The sequence below is a fragment of the Lissotriton helveticus genome, chromosome 10 (genome assembly GCF_964261635.1).
Source record: "Lissotriton helveticus chromosome 10, aLisHel1.1, whole genome shotgun sequence".
Classification (NCBI taxonomy): Eukaryota; Metazoa; Chordata; class Amphibia; order Caudata; family Salamandridae; genus Lissotriton; species Lissotriton helveticus.
In genome coordinates, this window is record NC_136071.1 from 498,398,885 (window position 1) to 498,415,871 (window position 16,987).

Consider the following 16,987-nt stretch of genomic DNA (forward strand, 5'->3'; position numbering starts at 1 on the left):
GAAATTTAGGCTTGTTGAAGAGTACAGAGGAGATAATACATGTGCATGCCTACCAATGAAGTGAGTCATGTCCACTGCACTCTTTAACAAAGGCCAGACCTCCTCTGTCTCCCTGGAGAGGCCTAAACCTGATCTGCACAATGTGATTCGTAATGTTAGGAAATACAGGTGATGTAATTGAAAAACGTGCAATTTGTTTGCTCATTTCACAATCACATCACTTGTGTTTCCTTTGCTTAGGTATCTCATTGTGCAGATGTAGTCCAGCATATCAAAGAGTACGCAGAAGGTGAGCACTGTATGCAACAATTTTGACACTTACAGAAGATTCAGCTTCTCCATGCCCACTACACAGTCCTAAATGTATACAGTTTAAAGTGACGGTATCTTGTTGCAGATGAAGTAAGGCCTATCTTGCAACATGGTGCATCTTTTGCACCACTGCTGCGTCACAAAAGTGACGCAACAGCGGCGCAAAAGAGGTGCACGGCCATCTTAAATTTGCCCCTAACATTTTAAATGATTGATTCAGGATGACGATAAGGTGTGGCCTATCCAGAGGTTTGTTTGAGGTGAGGCCTACTCAGGTTTGCAGATGAAATTTAGGCTTGTTGAAGAGTACAGAGGAGATAATACATGTGCAGGCCTACCAATGAAGTGAGACATATCCACTGCACTCTTGAACAAAGGCCAGACCTCCTCTGTCTCCCTGGACAGACCTAAACCTCATCTGCACAATGTGATTCGTAATGTTAGAAAACACAGGTGATGTAATTGAAAAACGTGCAAATATTTATGCTCAATTCACAATCACATCACCTGTGTTTCCTCAGCTTAGGTATCTCATTGTGCAGATGTAGTCTAGCATATCCAAGAGTACGCAGAAGAAGAGGACTGTATGCAACAGAGCAATGTACATTACTCACAATAAAGCATTTCTTTTTGAAAAAAAACGATTTTCTGGTCATAATTTGAAAACACAACACAGGTCCTATGTAGAAGCACACCCTGTCAGTACTTAAATTTGCCAAGCACACATGGGGGGGTATTTACAAGGACCTTGCACCACGGGGAAATGACTTAAATTAAAATGGGGAAAATAACGTCAAAGTAACTCAAAGGCCTTGTAAATATGCCCCAAGCAGCCTATGAAACTCTAGCAGTACATTTCAAGAAACCTAATTGACTTCAAGAAACGTTTTTAAACACATGAAGTAAACTATTTATTCACCCACATTCATGGGGAAGTGACTTAAAATGCCCTAACACACATGAAAGCGTGTTTTTAAGGCCCTTGCACCATTTTTGCATCACTTTTAACATGGCTATGTAACTCAAAGAAACAAAGTCTAAATTTGCCAAGCACACATGGGGACGTATTTACAAGGACCTTGCACCACGGGAAAATGACTTAAATTAAAATGGGGAAGATAACGTCAAAGTGACTCAAAGGCCTTGTAAATATGCCCCAAGCAGCCTATGAAACTCTAGCAGTACATTTCAAGAAACCTAATTGACTTCAAGAAACGTTTTTAAACACATGAAGTAAACTATTTATTCACCCACATTCATGGGGAAGTGACTTAAAATGCCCTAACACACATGATAGCGTATTTTTAAGGCCCTTGCACCATTTTTGCGTCACTTTTAACATGGCTATGTAACTCAAAGAAACAAAGTCTAAATTTGCCAAGCACACATGGGGACGTATTTACAAGGACCTTGCACCACGGGAAAATGACTTAAATTAAAATGGGGAAGATAACGTCAAAGTGACTCAAAGGCCTTGTAAATATGCCCCAAGCAGCCTATGAAACTCTAGCAGTACATTTCAAGAAACCTAATTGACTTCAAGAAACGTTTTTAAGCACATGAAGTAAACTATTTATTCACCCACATTCATGGGGAAGTGACTTAAAATGCCCTAACACACATGAAAGCGTATTTTTAAGGCCCTTGCACCATTTTTGCGTCACTTTTAACATGGCTATGTAACTCAAAGAAACAAAGTCTAAATTTGCCAAGCACACATGGGGGCGTATTTACAAGGACTTTGCACCACGGGGAAATGTCTTAAATTAAAATGTGGAAAATAACATCAAAGTGACTCAAAGGCCTTGTAAATATGCCTCAAGCAGCCTATGAAACTCTAGCAGTACATATCAAGAAACCTAATTGATTTCAAAAAACGTTTTTAAACACATAAAAAAAAACAATTATTTTCCCAAATTCATGAGGAAGTGACTTAAAATGCCCTAACACACATGAAAGCGTATTTTTAAGGCCCTTCCACCACTTTTGCGTCACTTTTAACATGGCTATGTAACTCAAAGAAACAAAATCTAAATTTGCCAAGCACACATGGGGGCGTATTTACAAGGACTTTGCACCACGGGGAAATGTCTTACATTAAAATGGGGAAAATAACATCAAATTGACTCAAAGGCCTTGTAAATATGCCTCAAGCAGCCTATGAAACTCTAGCAGTACATATCAAGAAACCTAATTGATTTCAAAAAACGTTTTTAAACACATCAAGTAAATCACTTATTTACCCACATTCATGGGGAAGTGACTTAAAATGTCCTAACACACATGAAAGCGTATTTTTAAGGCCCTTCCACCACTTTTGCGTCACTTTTAACATGGCTATGAAACTCAAAGAAACTAAATCTATTTGTAAAACACTTGACACAAAGCAACATTTTAAATACACAACTTTCTTCATAAATTTATCCCTAAAGCATACTATTCTCTATCTAAATTAAATGAATCTTTTCTCACCTTAGCAAATACTTTTTGAGTTTCAAAACAGTCTCAGAAACACACCAATTTTTCTGTAGCAGAGCAAAGGGTATGCACTCCAGAGGCGGCAACCAACAATGGCACAGAAATGCTGTAATTCATCACACATATCTCTCATGTCACCCAATCAAAACTCTTCCCTCACTTTTTTCAAATCAACACCCTTCCCCCTCTGCCCTTTCTGCCTTTTTTCCATAGCAACCACCTCCTGAAAGACCTCTCATGTTTACAAGTTCACACAACAATGTTTCAATTGAACTCTGAACTCTCAGTACACCTGCGTATCCAGTGTAATCTTTCATAAAATGATTTTTTCTTGACCATTCAAATTACATCTTTCAAAGAACTCATCCATGCACCCTAACTTTCTGTTTCCAGCAATCAAAATCCACCAATCACTGCTACTGATTCATTAGCACAGAAAACCCACAGTTTTTTTCATTACATACTCCTACTGTTTCAACTGCCATTTCATTACCACACTTCATCTGACTGCAGCAGAACCTCCTCTCACTATGTTTTCTGTCTGGATTGTTGGACATAGTTACATCCATTGGGCTCAAAGGTATGCTGATAACAGAAATGTACACAACCTCAATTTACAAAATGTGGAAATCAACTGGATTGGCCACAGAGTATTAAGATGTCACCAATTGATACCATTGGTGAAAACCTTTTTGCATTTGCCAAAACCTGACCTGTTAATTGTGCACTGTGGAGGAAATGACTTGGGCACTTTGACTGGGGTAGGTCTGGAAATGCTTTTAAAGGACACCTTTGAGCAATTGATGGCACTATTTCCTCAAACTGCCTTGGTATATTCAAATATATGCCAAAGACAGAAATGGAGGTGGTCAAACGAATTTTGTCCACAAATTGAGAAATCGAGGAAGCATGTAAATAAGTCTGTTTCAGCTTACATGAGAGACCATGGAATGGGCTCCATCTACAACAATAACTTGCGTTACTACATGCAAGATATCTACAGAGAAGATGGAGTTCACTTCTCAGATGAGGGGAACAGAGTTTTCATCCTGAATTTAAGACTATGTATTGGTACCTACTTATAAGTACCTAAATCTACCACAGACCCAAAAGCTCTTCTCAGAGCTACCCTAACTATGATCACTATAAACAAATTTTAAATGTAACTTTTTTTTTACTAATTTTCACAATTTACGCTATACGGAGCGCTAACCGGTACGCGCACCGGACGCTAACCGCGCAAAAATTTAAAAAAAAATGTTTTTTTTTCGCACATATGGGCCTCCTCAGCCACCCTCAGAAAACCTAGGGAGTCAGGATACATCTACCGTGCCCCCTTCTACCCATTCTGAACATTATTTACCCTCCATCTTGTATCTCAATTCTACCAAAACACAAAATGGAGGACTCCCGTAACGCTGCCGGTTCGCGTACCGGGGCGCGCACCGGGAAGCGCTCGCTGAAAAAAGGTGGGAAAGTAATTCACAGAAAAACCACTGGAGACACTTTCACCAAATATAGATTAGCTCATACTACATACCAATCCCTACCATTTTCACAAATTTGATTGGAATTCCATTTAGCCATTTAGCCTGTAGACCTCTCTAAATACCCTGAGGTAAATTACTTCACAAAACACATCTGAAGTGTTGGAATTGACAACCAATTAAAATGTTACTTTCATTTTCTACTTTTTTTACCTGGCATTTGATTGGTTATGTACCTGAATATATATAAAGAAAGAGAGAGAAACACAGCCATTTTGACTACTACTTCCTGAAGTACATTGCAAGAGCATTTTCACTGACAACTTAAACTTGTTTTTAAAAGGTAAGATGTTATTTTGAAAACTAAAGTATATTGTGCACTTTAAGTTAATATGGAAAACTTTTTCTGATAGTTATATACTATCCCTCTGTAATAGATATAGATTTAGATAGACTTTTCTGTTATAGTTATGGATGGATTTAGGCTTGTCTTGTATAATTATGAATTTACTAAGGTTTCATCACATACACATTTTTATATTTCTACTACCAGTCTGATACCATACACCGCCCAAAGATAAATTCACTGTTGAATTAATCCCAACAGTGCCCTATCTCTACTGATATATATTTTTTTATGCAAATTTCAGGCAAAATGGAAGGAGAACAAAAAGTGTCATTTGAAATTGTCCTTGAAGAGACCAATCAAGAAAACATTGAACCAAATTACATTGAATTCATGGATGAATCACAGGACCATGAACTACTACAATGTGTACAATCTGTAGATTTCCTCCTTCAAAATGAGGACATTTCAGACACTCAAATGTTGCAAGTTATGTTCACTCAAAATAAGGACATTTCGGACACTCAAATGTTGGAAGTTATGTTCACTGAAAATGACGACATTTCGGACAGTCAAATGTTAGACGTTCTATTAAATTTTGAAAAACAATCACAAAAAAAAAAAAAAAAAAAAAAACCCAACAAAACGAACAATCAATAAACATACAATATTTGAAAAGTCTATCATTCTTTTTTCCTCATAGTACGCTCCCCGGACCGCTTCCCGGTGCGCGTACCGGGCGCTCCCCCCGCGGGGCCCTTTTAAAGCCTCCACATCAAACCTAGGGGTCAGGGAGGATCTACTATGCCCCCTTATGGTCATTTCCCCCTTTGTTTTGGCCTCCTCTTGTCTCTCGATCCTACCGAGAGACAAGATGGCGGCCGCTCCGGACTGTTTAGAATGTTGACAGACACCGGAGAGCCAATCAGCTTCGCTTCGCGAAGTTCCGTTACGCGTCCGGTACGCGAACCGGGGCGCTAACCAGAGCGCTGTTACAGATATATATATTTTTTTGAACGTTAATTTATCAAAATCCACTGGAGCACATATATTGAGACCTAGCAAAGGCACATTGGGCAAACAATATCTATAATGTTGCCAATTTTCGTGGAAATCCATTCAGCCGTTCGAGCTAAAAGTGAGTCCAACCGCCCTATGGAAAATTGCATGGGAAAAACGCGTTTTGGGACCCCCTTTTTTCTCGGCCCCCCCTTGACGAAACCCCCCCAAATTTTCAGGGCTGCTCAGAAACAAAATGTGCCATTTTCCTGACAATTTCAGCCAATTCCGTCCTCAAACGCCAAAGTTATTCGACATAGAATTTTCAAAAATCCCATAGGAAAAAAATCCTAACTATATATACCTACTGGCGACCGCCAGTAGGTAATATATATATATGTTTCCTCCTGGGTTGCTGCTTTCTTTTCGTTTGAAAGGATTCTTGTGCTTATATATATATATATATTCACTGAAAAACCATAGGTTATAGACCATATATAGTTAGGAATTAGCATTTAGAAAACCTTATTTTACTCACACAAAACCATTGAAATTCCATATATAGTTAGTTGCACTAACTATATATCGCGCACCCGCAATCCACTGCTGATGATGTCACATATTACATCATTCATGACATGGTCAGTGACATCACTGATGACATCACTGATGACATCTCAAATGACATCACTGATGACATCACTGATGACATCTCATTTGACATCATTCTTGTGCTAATACGATAAACCTCTTCAGACTCTAATATAACCTTAGATACACTCAGTGTATACAGACACTCACACACTGTCACTCATCCATGGAGTTACTCACACACCTAGTCAGTCATGCAAAGAAACAATCTCACCTCCATTTCCTCAACTATACAGTTATACACACCTTACTTATTCAAACATATACTAACACATATTTACTCTCTTATACAATCCCTGATACAAGTTCACAATGATCCATACAGCCACTCACACATTCAGTGGCTCTCATGCACAGTTATTTATATATGCCAACTCTCACATGTACTGTGTTTTACATATGTACTTACTATGACATGTAGCATTGAGATATCCATTCACTCATCAATACACTCATGCACACAGTCAACCGCCCATGTAGCTTTTTCCACATGCACTCTTGAACTCATACACCTAGTGAATCAACTGCTCACACATCTATGCACAGAGTCACACACCTCCCAGCCACCCCCACACAAACTCAATCTCCCATAGAAATACTTGGGCAACCAATTAATAACACATATAGCCTCTCGTATAGCTAATGATCAACACATGCAGCAGTTTACATCACAACAGACATAATGATGCACAAATTAAGACAGTTTAGTCACTAACCCATGCATTCAGTGAGACACATTTAATCACTCACTCATACAGTCAGTCACGCACCTACTAAATCCTTCATCCAGACACTTATACATCCACTCATTCTTCAATATCTAAGACATATTTTAACTTTACAGAAACATACAGTCACTGGATGTTGTCATCAGTGATGTCATTTGAGATGTCATCAGTGATGTCATCAGTGATGTCACTGACCATGTCATGAATGATGTAATATGTGACATCATCAGCAGTGGATTGCGGGTGCGCGATATATAGTTAGTGCAACTAACTATATATGGAATTTCAATGGTTTTGTGTGAGTAAAATAAGGTTTTCTAAATGCTAATTCCTAACTATATATGGTCTATAACCTATGGTTTTTTCAGTGAATTTTCAAGGTTTTGTAAATGCTAATTCCTAACTATATATGGTCTATAACCTATGGTTTTTTCTGTGAATTTCATTGGTTTTTTAACAGCTAATATCTGTAGCTGTAAAATGTATTCTTCTTTAAATCCAAAAATATATTTTATATGTTTATGAATAATTTTTTTTTTAAATATTTTTTTTTCTTCGTTCCCGCTTCGCGAATCGGGAAGCTTCCCGTTAGCTGACCTTGATGCCGCGAAATAGACCGCGAGCCGGTAAACGTTTCTTTACCGCAAGTGCCGCGTTAGAAAACAACATCGTGACGCCTCCCGTCCGCATGACGTTTCACGTTGTCGCGTGATACGTCATATGACGTGCTACGTTAGCGAACTGGTACGCGAAGCGAGTCGCAAAGCGCAGGTTTCTGGAAGCAAACCGGGAGGCCCTGCAAAGCGCTTAACGTAAACACAGCAAGTCATGTGACTTGGTAATAACACTTTTCATTGGTTCATTTCACTTTTGGTTTCCTAATGATGTAAGACTAGGTCATATAATCTAAAATGAACACTTTTGATTGGTTGAGAACTCTTGTTTTTCCCAAATGATGAAAATCCCTCCTTCTTTCCTCACTCTGACTTTCATCATTGTGAGAGAAAGACCCTTTGTGATCACTGAGCAATGGCTTCTTTAGTAGCTTCAGCTGGTGCTTCCCCACCACCTCCACCACATCCAAGGAAGAGTGGACCACCTGCTCAAGTTGTAATTCAACAAGAAGAAGAAGAAGAGGAACAGGAGGACGAGCACGAAGAGAGGCAGTTTTTGCCTGAGCAGCCCAAGACGTCTCACCGGAAAGAAAACTTCATTTGGCAATTTTTTAAAATTCCCAAAGGTCAGAAAAAAGTAAATGCAAGATACGTAACTTGCCTTATATGTCAAGATAGACTGTCCAGAGGGACCGACAAAAAATACAGTTTCGGAAACTACACAATGCATCGCCATATGACTAGGTGGCATCCTAACAACTACAGTGCTGCACAGTTTCGGAACGACCTAGATAATCTCCCTATTATGGCCAGAAGATCTGTTGTACCGGAAGTAACGGGACCAGAGGGCAGGGAGATGGTGCCAAATATACAAATGAGATTTGGTGATGTAAAACACACCTGCGCATTTTGCGATGGATTCATTTCCTACGGAGAAAAAAGCATCACTCTGATCAACAGAGCTATTGACTATCATATGCAAGTTTGTCCGAAACGCCCAAAATAATAAATACTTCTTTTTTTTGTTTTGTTGCTCCTGTTGAGCCCTTTACAATGAATCGTTTTCATTGCCCCCTCCAAGAAAAACCCAAAAAAATATAAAACTGTTCCGAAAAATTCAAAAACAGTAAAAAAATGTTCAGAAAAAAAAAAAAAAAGTTCTTTTCAGAACTACCTCCCTGTTATTAAAAAATTGGTACAATATTTGGAACTGTGCCAACCTCTATTTCTCTTAGTTCGCTTCCTAGTTCGCTCGCTGGTACGCGAACTGGAAGCGAACCAAAAACAGTAAGTATAAGGGAAGGAAACACACACTTATGTTAAAAGAAAGACAGCTATAGGGGAGTAAACTAGAGATACCATTACCCATAATCCACTGCTGATGATGTCACATATTACATCATTCATGACATGCTCAGTGACATCATCAGCAGAGGATTGCGGGTTTTTTGGCAACATGCCTTATCCACGGTTTAATAACGCTGCCTTTTGCTTTATATAAGTTTTCAAATTGTATGAAATATATACCAATAGGTCGTTATGAACCTTTAGGTAGTGCTTTTGTTCATGAGGTCTGGTCGCTTCCATACACATACAGATGTTTCAAAGATGATCAAGAAGTTTATCTGAATGGAGAGGAATGCACTGAGACGCCAGATCATTCACTAATGTGTAGGCACATACAGTTACACGATTCATGCAACAAACACCGACCAAATATGGCTTGCGTGTTGCAAGGCACGCCAGTTCCTGCTATCATCCCCACGTTCAAGTTGTTGGAAAATGGTAGTTATTTGATGCTCAATAATGAAGATTGTTCTGAGTTAATTAAAAGTATTCCTTTTATCGTAACAGTAAGTGAACGGGTTATTTGCTGCAGAAATGTTCTATTTCCTCCCACACATGAACATAGGGAGTTTTCAATCTGGCCACAAATACCAACCTTGGGACACGTTTCAACAGCATGGCAAGAATAAGAGCTCTTTTGTCTCAGAGAGAGGTGGCCTTGAGTTCGGCCCGTGAAACTTTCGTACTTCACATAGCGAACACCCGTACACAGGTTTGCCTTTCAATTTCAGCAACATGTTTCCGACTATCTTTAACGCATCCTCCACAAAATCCCTGGCACACTTTTTTAAAGTTGTTACCAGTGGTCTCGTGACTTCATTTGAGAAAATCTTTGGAGTCATCCCTGCTTCCTTTCATTGTATTTTCTGCACTCTGGTTCGTGGATTGGCATTTTTACTTGCATTACCAGCGGACGCTCTTGTGCTTTTTTACATTTTTAAATATGGATGTCCCTCCTATGCAACCTCCGACCCTGCAGCTGCTGACACTGTTCCGCAATCGCATGCTAGAATATTATGGCACAATGCCGTTGGCGATATTAAGCACGGCATATGGATTATCTTTTCGGTTCTCCTACTTCACCTGTGTCTAGCCTGTATTTCACTGCCTGACCTGTGATTTCGATTGGGCCATTGATTTGTGTCTCTGCGGACCGGTTTCTCCTGACGTCGACTTTAATCAGCTGATGACTCCTATCATTACTCACGAGTTGGTTTGTCCTGGCGAAAGGATTATGGCTGTGGCATTGATGCATGGACTACTTGGTCCCTGGAATTTACTGGCGGCAGCACAGTCTTTCTTGGAACAGAGCTTTCTTGAAAACCCACCGAGCTGTCCTCTGATGGTGATAGAGGATCCGGTGCTGGGAGAGCACGTATGTTCTTTTCCGCTTTTAAATTGGATGGCTGAACTGTTTTCGGATGAAGACGGTGACTTCCTATTGGAGGCTGTTGCAGCTTATTTTGCATACACAGTTATGTCATAGACCTTTTTCATGTTTGATATGCTGAGTACTAGCATTTCATTGACAATTCATTGACTTATTTGTCAAGTTTTTATTATTTACCTTGCCTATTGGCTTAAGACTCGATAAAGTACTTGGCTGTTTTATTTTTCTTTAGCATTGAATTTTCCTAGTTTTTAATGCTTTACCTTGCGGACCGTCCACATATAAACTTGCAATCTGCTCTCATGAGATGGCACTTCTATTATCTTATTCAGTTCGTTTCCGGATCATGAGGAGGTGTCATCTAGGTCCTGGATATCTTTACACCGTGTTAAGTTAGCATGGGCTCATTACCGGTTTAAACGCCATTTTTCCTTTTTTGCAACTTCTGCACACGACACTTAGTTGTTGCTTTAGCTTTCCACCTAGTAGTTCATCGTGGTTTACATGAGAATATATGTTATTGGTCTACTATCTGCTTTACTTGTTAAACTATATCTGTACAGCGAGTGCTAAAGTTTCAAGAACAACACGATACAGAATTGTTATGAGGTCTGATCTCCACGACTTCATACTCATAACATAAGTGCAACTTCTGCCAATTCTGGGCATGAGGCGGGTTTTATATTGCTTTGCCGAACACACATACACAACAGTTGATGCGGTTCACATGAAGAGAGAGCTGGTGTATGCTGATGTGATTCCTTCAAATCTAAGACACTAAAGTATGGGCACGCCCTAAACCAACACAAAGAGACCTTCTTAGCAAATAATATAATATGTGTATTAGGGAGGGTGAGATATAAGCAGCCGCGGGCCGTGGAGGGAGTTACGATGGGGCAGGGAGGCGGGGAGGGGGAGAAGCAGGGTGGAGCCCTCTCTACCTTGCCCCTCCCCCTCCCCGCCTCCCTGCCCCACCGTAACTCCCTCCACGGCCCGCGGCTGCTTATAAGTGTTGCTAACTCTTATTCATTTACAGCATGTTAACATACTGTCACCATTCGCTTTTTATGTACTAGTAACTATGCTGGTAATTTTGCTACTGATAATATGTGTACTTGTATTCTCCACCCTGCTTCTCCCCCTCCCCGCCTCCCTGCCTCACCGTAACTCCCTCCACGGCCCGCGGCTGCTTATAAGTGTTGCTAACTCTTATTCATTTACAGCATGGTAACATACTATCACCATTCACTTTTTATGTACTAGTAACTATGCTGGTAATTTTGCTACTGATAATATGTGTACTTTTATTATCTAAGGTACTACGCCTGAGAAGACGGCATTAGTAAATAAACATTTCAAATACACATCTGTTCTTCTTAACTCCATGTTCTGGTTTCTAAGAAATCTATAACGACCGACTGTTCATGAGTTCCACGTATCCTGAGGTACTATAAGTTCATATTCTGGATTGTCTAAACATTGAGAGTTTGTTATATCCAATGTGACACTGTACCTAGCTTGCTAAATAGTTTTTGATTACTAACGTGAGTTTTGGGACACCCTAATTCGCCGAGGTTCCAATCCTCTGTCCACAGTTCTGTGTGAGAACAGAAACCCTGCGACAGGGGCACCCCCGACCCTTGCTGGAGCTTCATCACACTTGCGATACAACTCCAGCAATGCGCCACCTTTACGGCACAGATACATCACGCATCTGTGCTGTTTTTGCCCCATGATGCGCCGCATTGTAAATGCAGCACACCATAGGTGACGGAACAGCGGCACAGAATGACTAACACATCCCTGGTGATGCGCCAGTCATCATAAATGTATCCCTATGCTTCTTATCTTGTTAGAGATGAACCGCCATATGTATCATCAAAGTTATTTGCATTTCCTAAATAGCGAACTTTAAGGAATAAATAGCGATTCTTTACCATTCCTAGTTTGCGATGAGCTATTTGCTAATTAGCCGAATGTAGCCCAATGAAGCCCAATGTAGCCCAATGTAGCCCAAAGATGGCCGCCAGACACACAAAAAAACAAATGTAGCCCAAATATCAGCCAGATGTAGCCCAACTATAGCCCAGTGACAGAATGACCAATCAGCTTCGCAAACCTCCGTTACGCGAAGCGGAGCGCTGTTACAGATATATATCTTTTTTTGAACGTTAATTTCTCAAAATCCACTGGAGCACATATATTGAGACCTAGCAAAGGCACATCGGGCTACCAGTCCCTAATATTTTGCCAAGTTTCGTGCAAATCCATTCAGCCGTTCAATTATTATTTTTATTATTTTTTTTTGCCCCGCGGGGCCCTTTTAAAACCTCCACATCAAACCTAGGGGGTCAGCAAGGATCTACTATGCCCCCTTATAGTTATTTCCCCCTTTGTTTTGACCTCCTCTTGTCTCTCGATCCTACCAAGAGACAAGATGGCGGCCGCTACGGACTGTTTGGAATGTTGACAGACGCCGGAGAACCAATCAGCTTCGCTTCACAAAGCTCCGTTGCGCGAAAAGTCCGCGAACCAGAGCGCTGCCTGGTCCGCGCTTACAGATATATATCTTTTTTTAAACGTTAATTTCTCAAAATCCACTGGAGCACATATATTGAGACCTACAAAAGGCACATCGGGCTACCAGTCCCTACAATTTTGCCAAGTTTCGTGCAAATCCATTCAGCCGTTCGGGCTAAAAGTGAGGCCAACCGCCCTATGGAAAACTCAATGTTAAAAACACGTTTTGGACCCCCCTTTTTTCTCGGCCCCCACTGGACGAACCCCCCCCAAATTTTCAAGGGCTGCTCAGAAACAAAATGTGCCATTTTCCTGAAAATTTCAGCCAATTCCGTCCACAAACGCCAAAGTTATTAGACATAGAATTTTCAAAAAACCCATAGAGAAAAAATCCTAACTATATATACCTACTGGCGACCGCCAGTAGGTAATATATATATATATATATATATATATATATATATATATATATATATATATATATATATATATATATATATATATATATATATATATATATTACCTACTGGCGGTCGCCAGTAGGTAGTTATAGTTAGGATCTAGCTACCATAGGAAATCCGCAACATTCTATTGGAAATAACTGTAGCGCCGGTTGAGGAATTTGCGTGTAATTTTCCAAAATTTTGGTCTGCTCCGCTCCGCTCCTTCCCTGAAAGTTTCGGGTGGATTCGTGAAGTGGGGACTGAGAAAAAAGGGGGGTCCCAAAACGTGTTTTCCCCATGTTAATTTCCATAGGACGGTCTGACAAGTCTACAGCCCTAACGGCTGAACGGAATTACGAGAAATTTGGCAAAATTGTAGGGACTGGTATGCAGATGTGCCGTTGCTATATTTGGTGAAAATTGCTCCAGTGGCTTTTATGAAAATTAACTTCAAAAACACATATATATCTATAGGCGCGCTACGAGCGCTCACCGGTGCGCGTAACGGGGAGTGCGCGAGCGGAAAGCTGATTGGCTGTCGGGTGTCTGTCAACATTCTAAACAGTCCGGAGAGTCCGCCATCTTGTGTCTCGGTAGAATCGAGACACAAGAGGTGAAAAATAAAGGGGGAAATAATCAAAAGGGGGCAGAGTAGACACCCCCTGACCCCTTAGGTTTTCTGAGGGGGGCCTAGAAGGACCCTGAAGGGCAAAAAAACTTTTTTAAAAAAAAATTTTCACGGGGTAAGCGCTGGGTTCCCAGGTGCGCTCTCCGGTACGCGCACCCTGAGCGCACCACGGGGAAAAACAGTGTAAAAAATTATAGTAAAAAAATAATTTAGAGCGCTTAGAGGTAGGGTAGCTCTGAAAAGAGCTGGTGTGTTATGTGGGTGTTTTTTGTACCTACAAGTAGGTACCAATGCAGAGTCTTATATTCAAGAGGAAAACTCTATTCCCCTCATCTGTAAAATGCACACCATCTCTCCTATAGATGCCTTGCATGTTGTAACGCAAGTTGTTGTGGTAAATGGAACCCATACCATAGTCTCTGAGGAAAGCAGAAACATATTTATTTACATGTTTCCTTGCTTTCTCAATCTGTGGACAAAATTGGTTGGACCAGTTCCATTTTTGCCTTTGGCATATATTAGAAAATACCAAGGCAGTGACATCAATTGCCCAAAGATGTCCTTTAAAAGCATTTCCAGACCTACCCCAGTCAAAGTGCCTAGGTCATTTCCACCACAGTGCACAATTATAAGGTCAGGCTGTGGAAGATGCATAAAGGATTTTATCAATGGTATCAATTGGTAACATCTTAATCCTCTCTGGCCAATCCACACAATGTCCACATTTGGTAAATCAAGGTTGTAAATTCCTCTGTTGCTTGCAAATTTTTCACTCCAGAAGACAAAGCTATGACCCACAAACCAGACTTTTGGCATCTTGAGGGTAGATGTGCTTGTATTCAGATGAGTTGTGGAAATGAAATGGCAGTTTGATTATGATAAAAAGTGGGTGAGATTCAGTGCACTTGAAAAACCAGAAATGATTGGTGCTTTCTTAAAAATCTCCACTGAAAATTAGGGTGCATGATTTTTTTTGTTGAAAGAAGTCATTTCAATGGTTGAGAAAAAGTCATTTAAAGAAACATTGCATTTGATTAGCTAGTACATTGGGAGGTCAAACACCCTTGATGGACTCTTTTGCAACATAGTATGATGAACATCTGAACTGTGTGCTGGGTTAGGAGGGAGTTACCATGGTTACAGGGGAATGAGCACTGGGGGGATGGGTGAATGTTATCTGAGTTTCAAAGTGTTCAAATGTACAACCAATTAAAATGTGCAGTTTGGTTTTGAATTTGTGTGGGAAATGTACTTACTCCACTTCATTAACTCCTTCCCTTACTCTCCTTACTCCACTTCACTAACTCCTTCTCTTACTCCATCTGTCCTCTTAGTTTTACACTCCCCTATCCTCATTCTCTCTCTGTTAGCCTCATTCTTTCCGTCCCTTTAGTCTCTCACTCCTCTTCTATCACGCTCACTGCCTATAACTCAGCCATACTCCCACACTCACCTTCTTTCAAACCTTCTCCTTTATTTTCCTTCCTGTCTCTTCCCTTCTTTTGCTCCTTCACTCTTTTCCCTTCCCTTACTCTGCTTACTCCACTTCATTAACTCCTTCTCTTACTCCCTCTGTCCTCCTACTTCTACACTCCCCTTCCCTCATTCTTTCTCTGTTAGCCCCATTCTCTCCGTCCCCTTAGTCTCTCACTCCTCTTCTGTCACGCTCACTCCCTATAACTCAGCCATACTCCCACACTCACCTTCTTTCAAACCTTCTCCTTTACTTTCCTTCCTGACTCTTTCCTTCTTTTGCTCCTTCACTCTTTTCTCTTCCCTTACTCCAGTTCACTAACTCCTTGTCTTTCTTCCACTGTCCTCTTTGTTCTACACTCCCCTTCCCTCATTCTCTCTGTTAGCCTCATTCTCTCCGACCCCTTAGTCTCTCACTCCTCTTCTATCACACTCACTCCCTATAACTCAGCCACACTCCCTCACTTATGTTTCTTTCCTACCTCACTCAGTCCTCTAATCTCACTTTTTCTTTCACTTTCTCTGTCTCTTCACTCCCTTACTCCCCATGTCTCACGCTCACTTGCCTTTATCCAGTTTGTATCTCCACTCTTTCCTCAACATCACTGCTCTTTTCTTACCCTTCCACACCTCCGTTCCTTTACTACATTTTGTTCACTTATCCTCATTCCCCTTGTTCACTCCCCTTCTCTTCACTCACCTCCCACACTCACCTTCTTTCAGTCCCCCTACTTCACTTCCCTTCCCCTCTCGTCCCTTTCTTTGCTTTCTCAGTCATTTTCCTTTCCTCTCTCACTGCACTCCACTTCAGTTACTCCTTTTGAATTTGTTAAGAATACAGCTCTTTTTTGAGAATTGGAGGTAGTTCTAAAAAGAACTGTTTTTTTTCTTCTTTTTTCGTTTTTTTCTCAACAAAAACAAAAACAGGGAATGCAAAACTGCTCAACTGGAGCAAAAAAAAGGAGAAAAATTAGGGCTGGGGAGGGCAGCGGTGGTCTTGCGTCTTGCGTGTAATGAGCTTGATGCTCTGCTCACCATAGCAAAGCAATTCATCGCATTGCTTGCATTTTATAGTAATGTCATTAAAAACAGGTTGAATGTTCGGAATCATCTCTAATTCCGCTGCACGTCCTCTCCCTGATGTTGTGGCTCCTCCTGTTGATGTAGAGGCACCATCCCTTGGGGGATTACGTGCCAGGTCTCGGACACTCTCCCGGGCATAGTTCTGAGGATGCCTGCGTTGAACGTGGCGAATCATTGTTGAATTTCCAAAACTGTACTTCCTTTTGGGGTCTCCTCGGGAAAGCACAGTTTGGCAGATTTTACATTCAACTTTGGGAGCATTCACCTTTTTTAATTCTTCAAGAATTGAAAAAACTTCCAAATAAAATGTTCCTTGACCTTGGGCTGAGGAGGCTCTTCATCAATGAAACCATCTGACTCCTCACTGCTGCTGGGTGTTCTGGCAGCCATTCTTTCCACAAAATGGTAGGACAGAAAAAAACAGGTCTTGCTGTCTCCAAAGTGAAAGAAGAAGTGAAGGAAAAGGGTGTGGTTTTCATTAGTTGTAA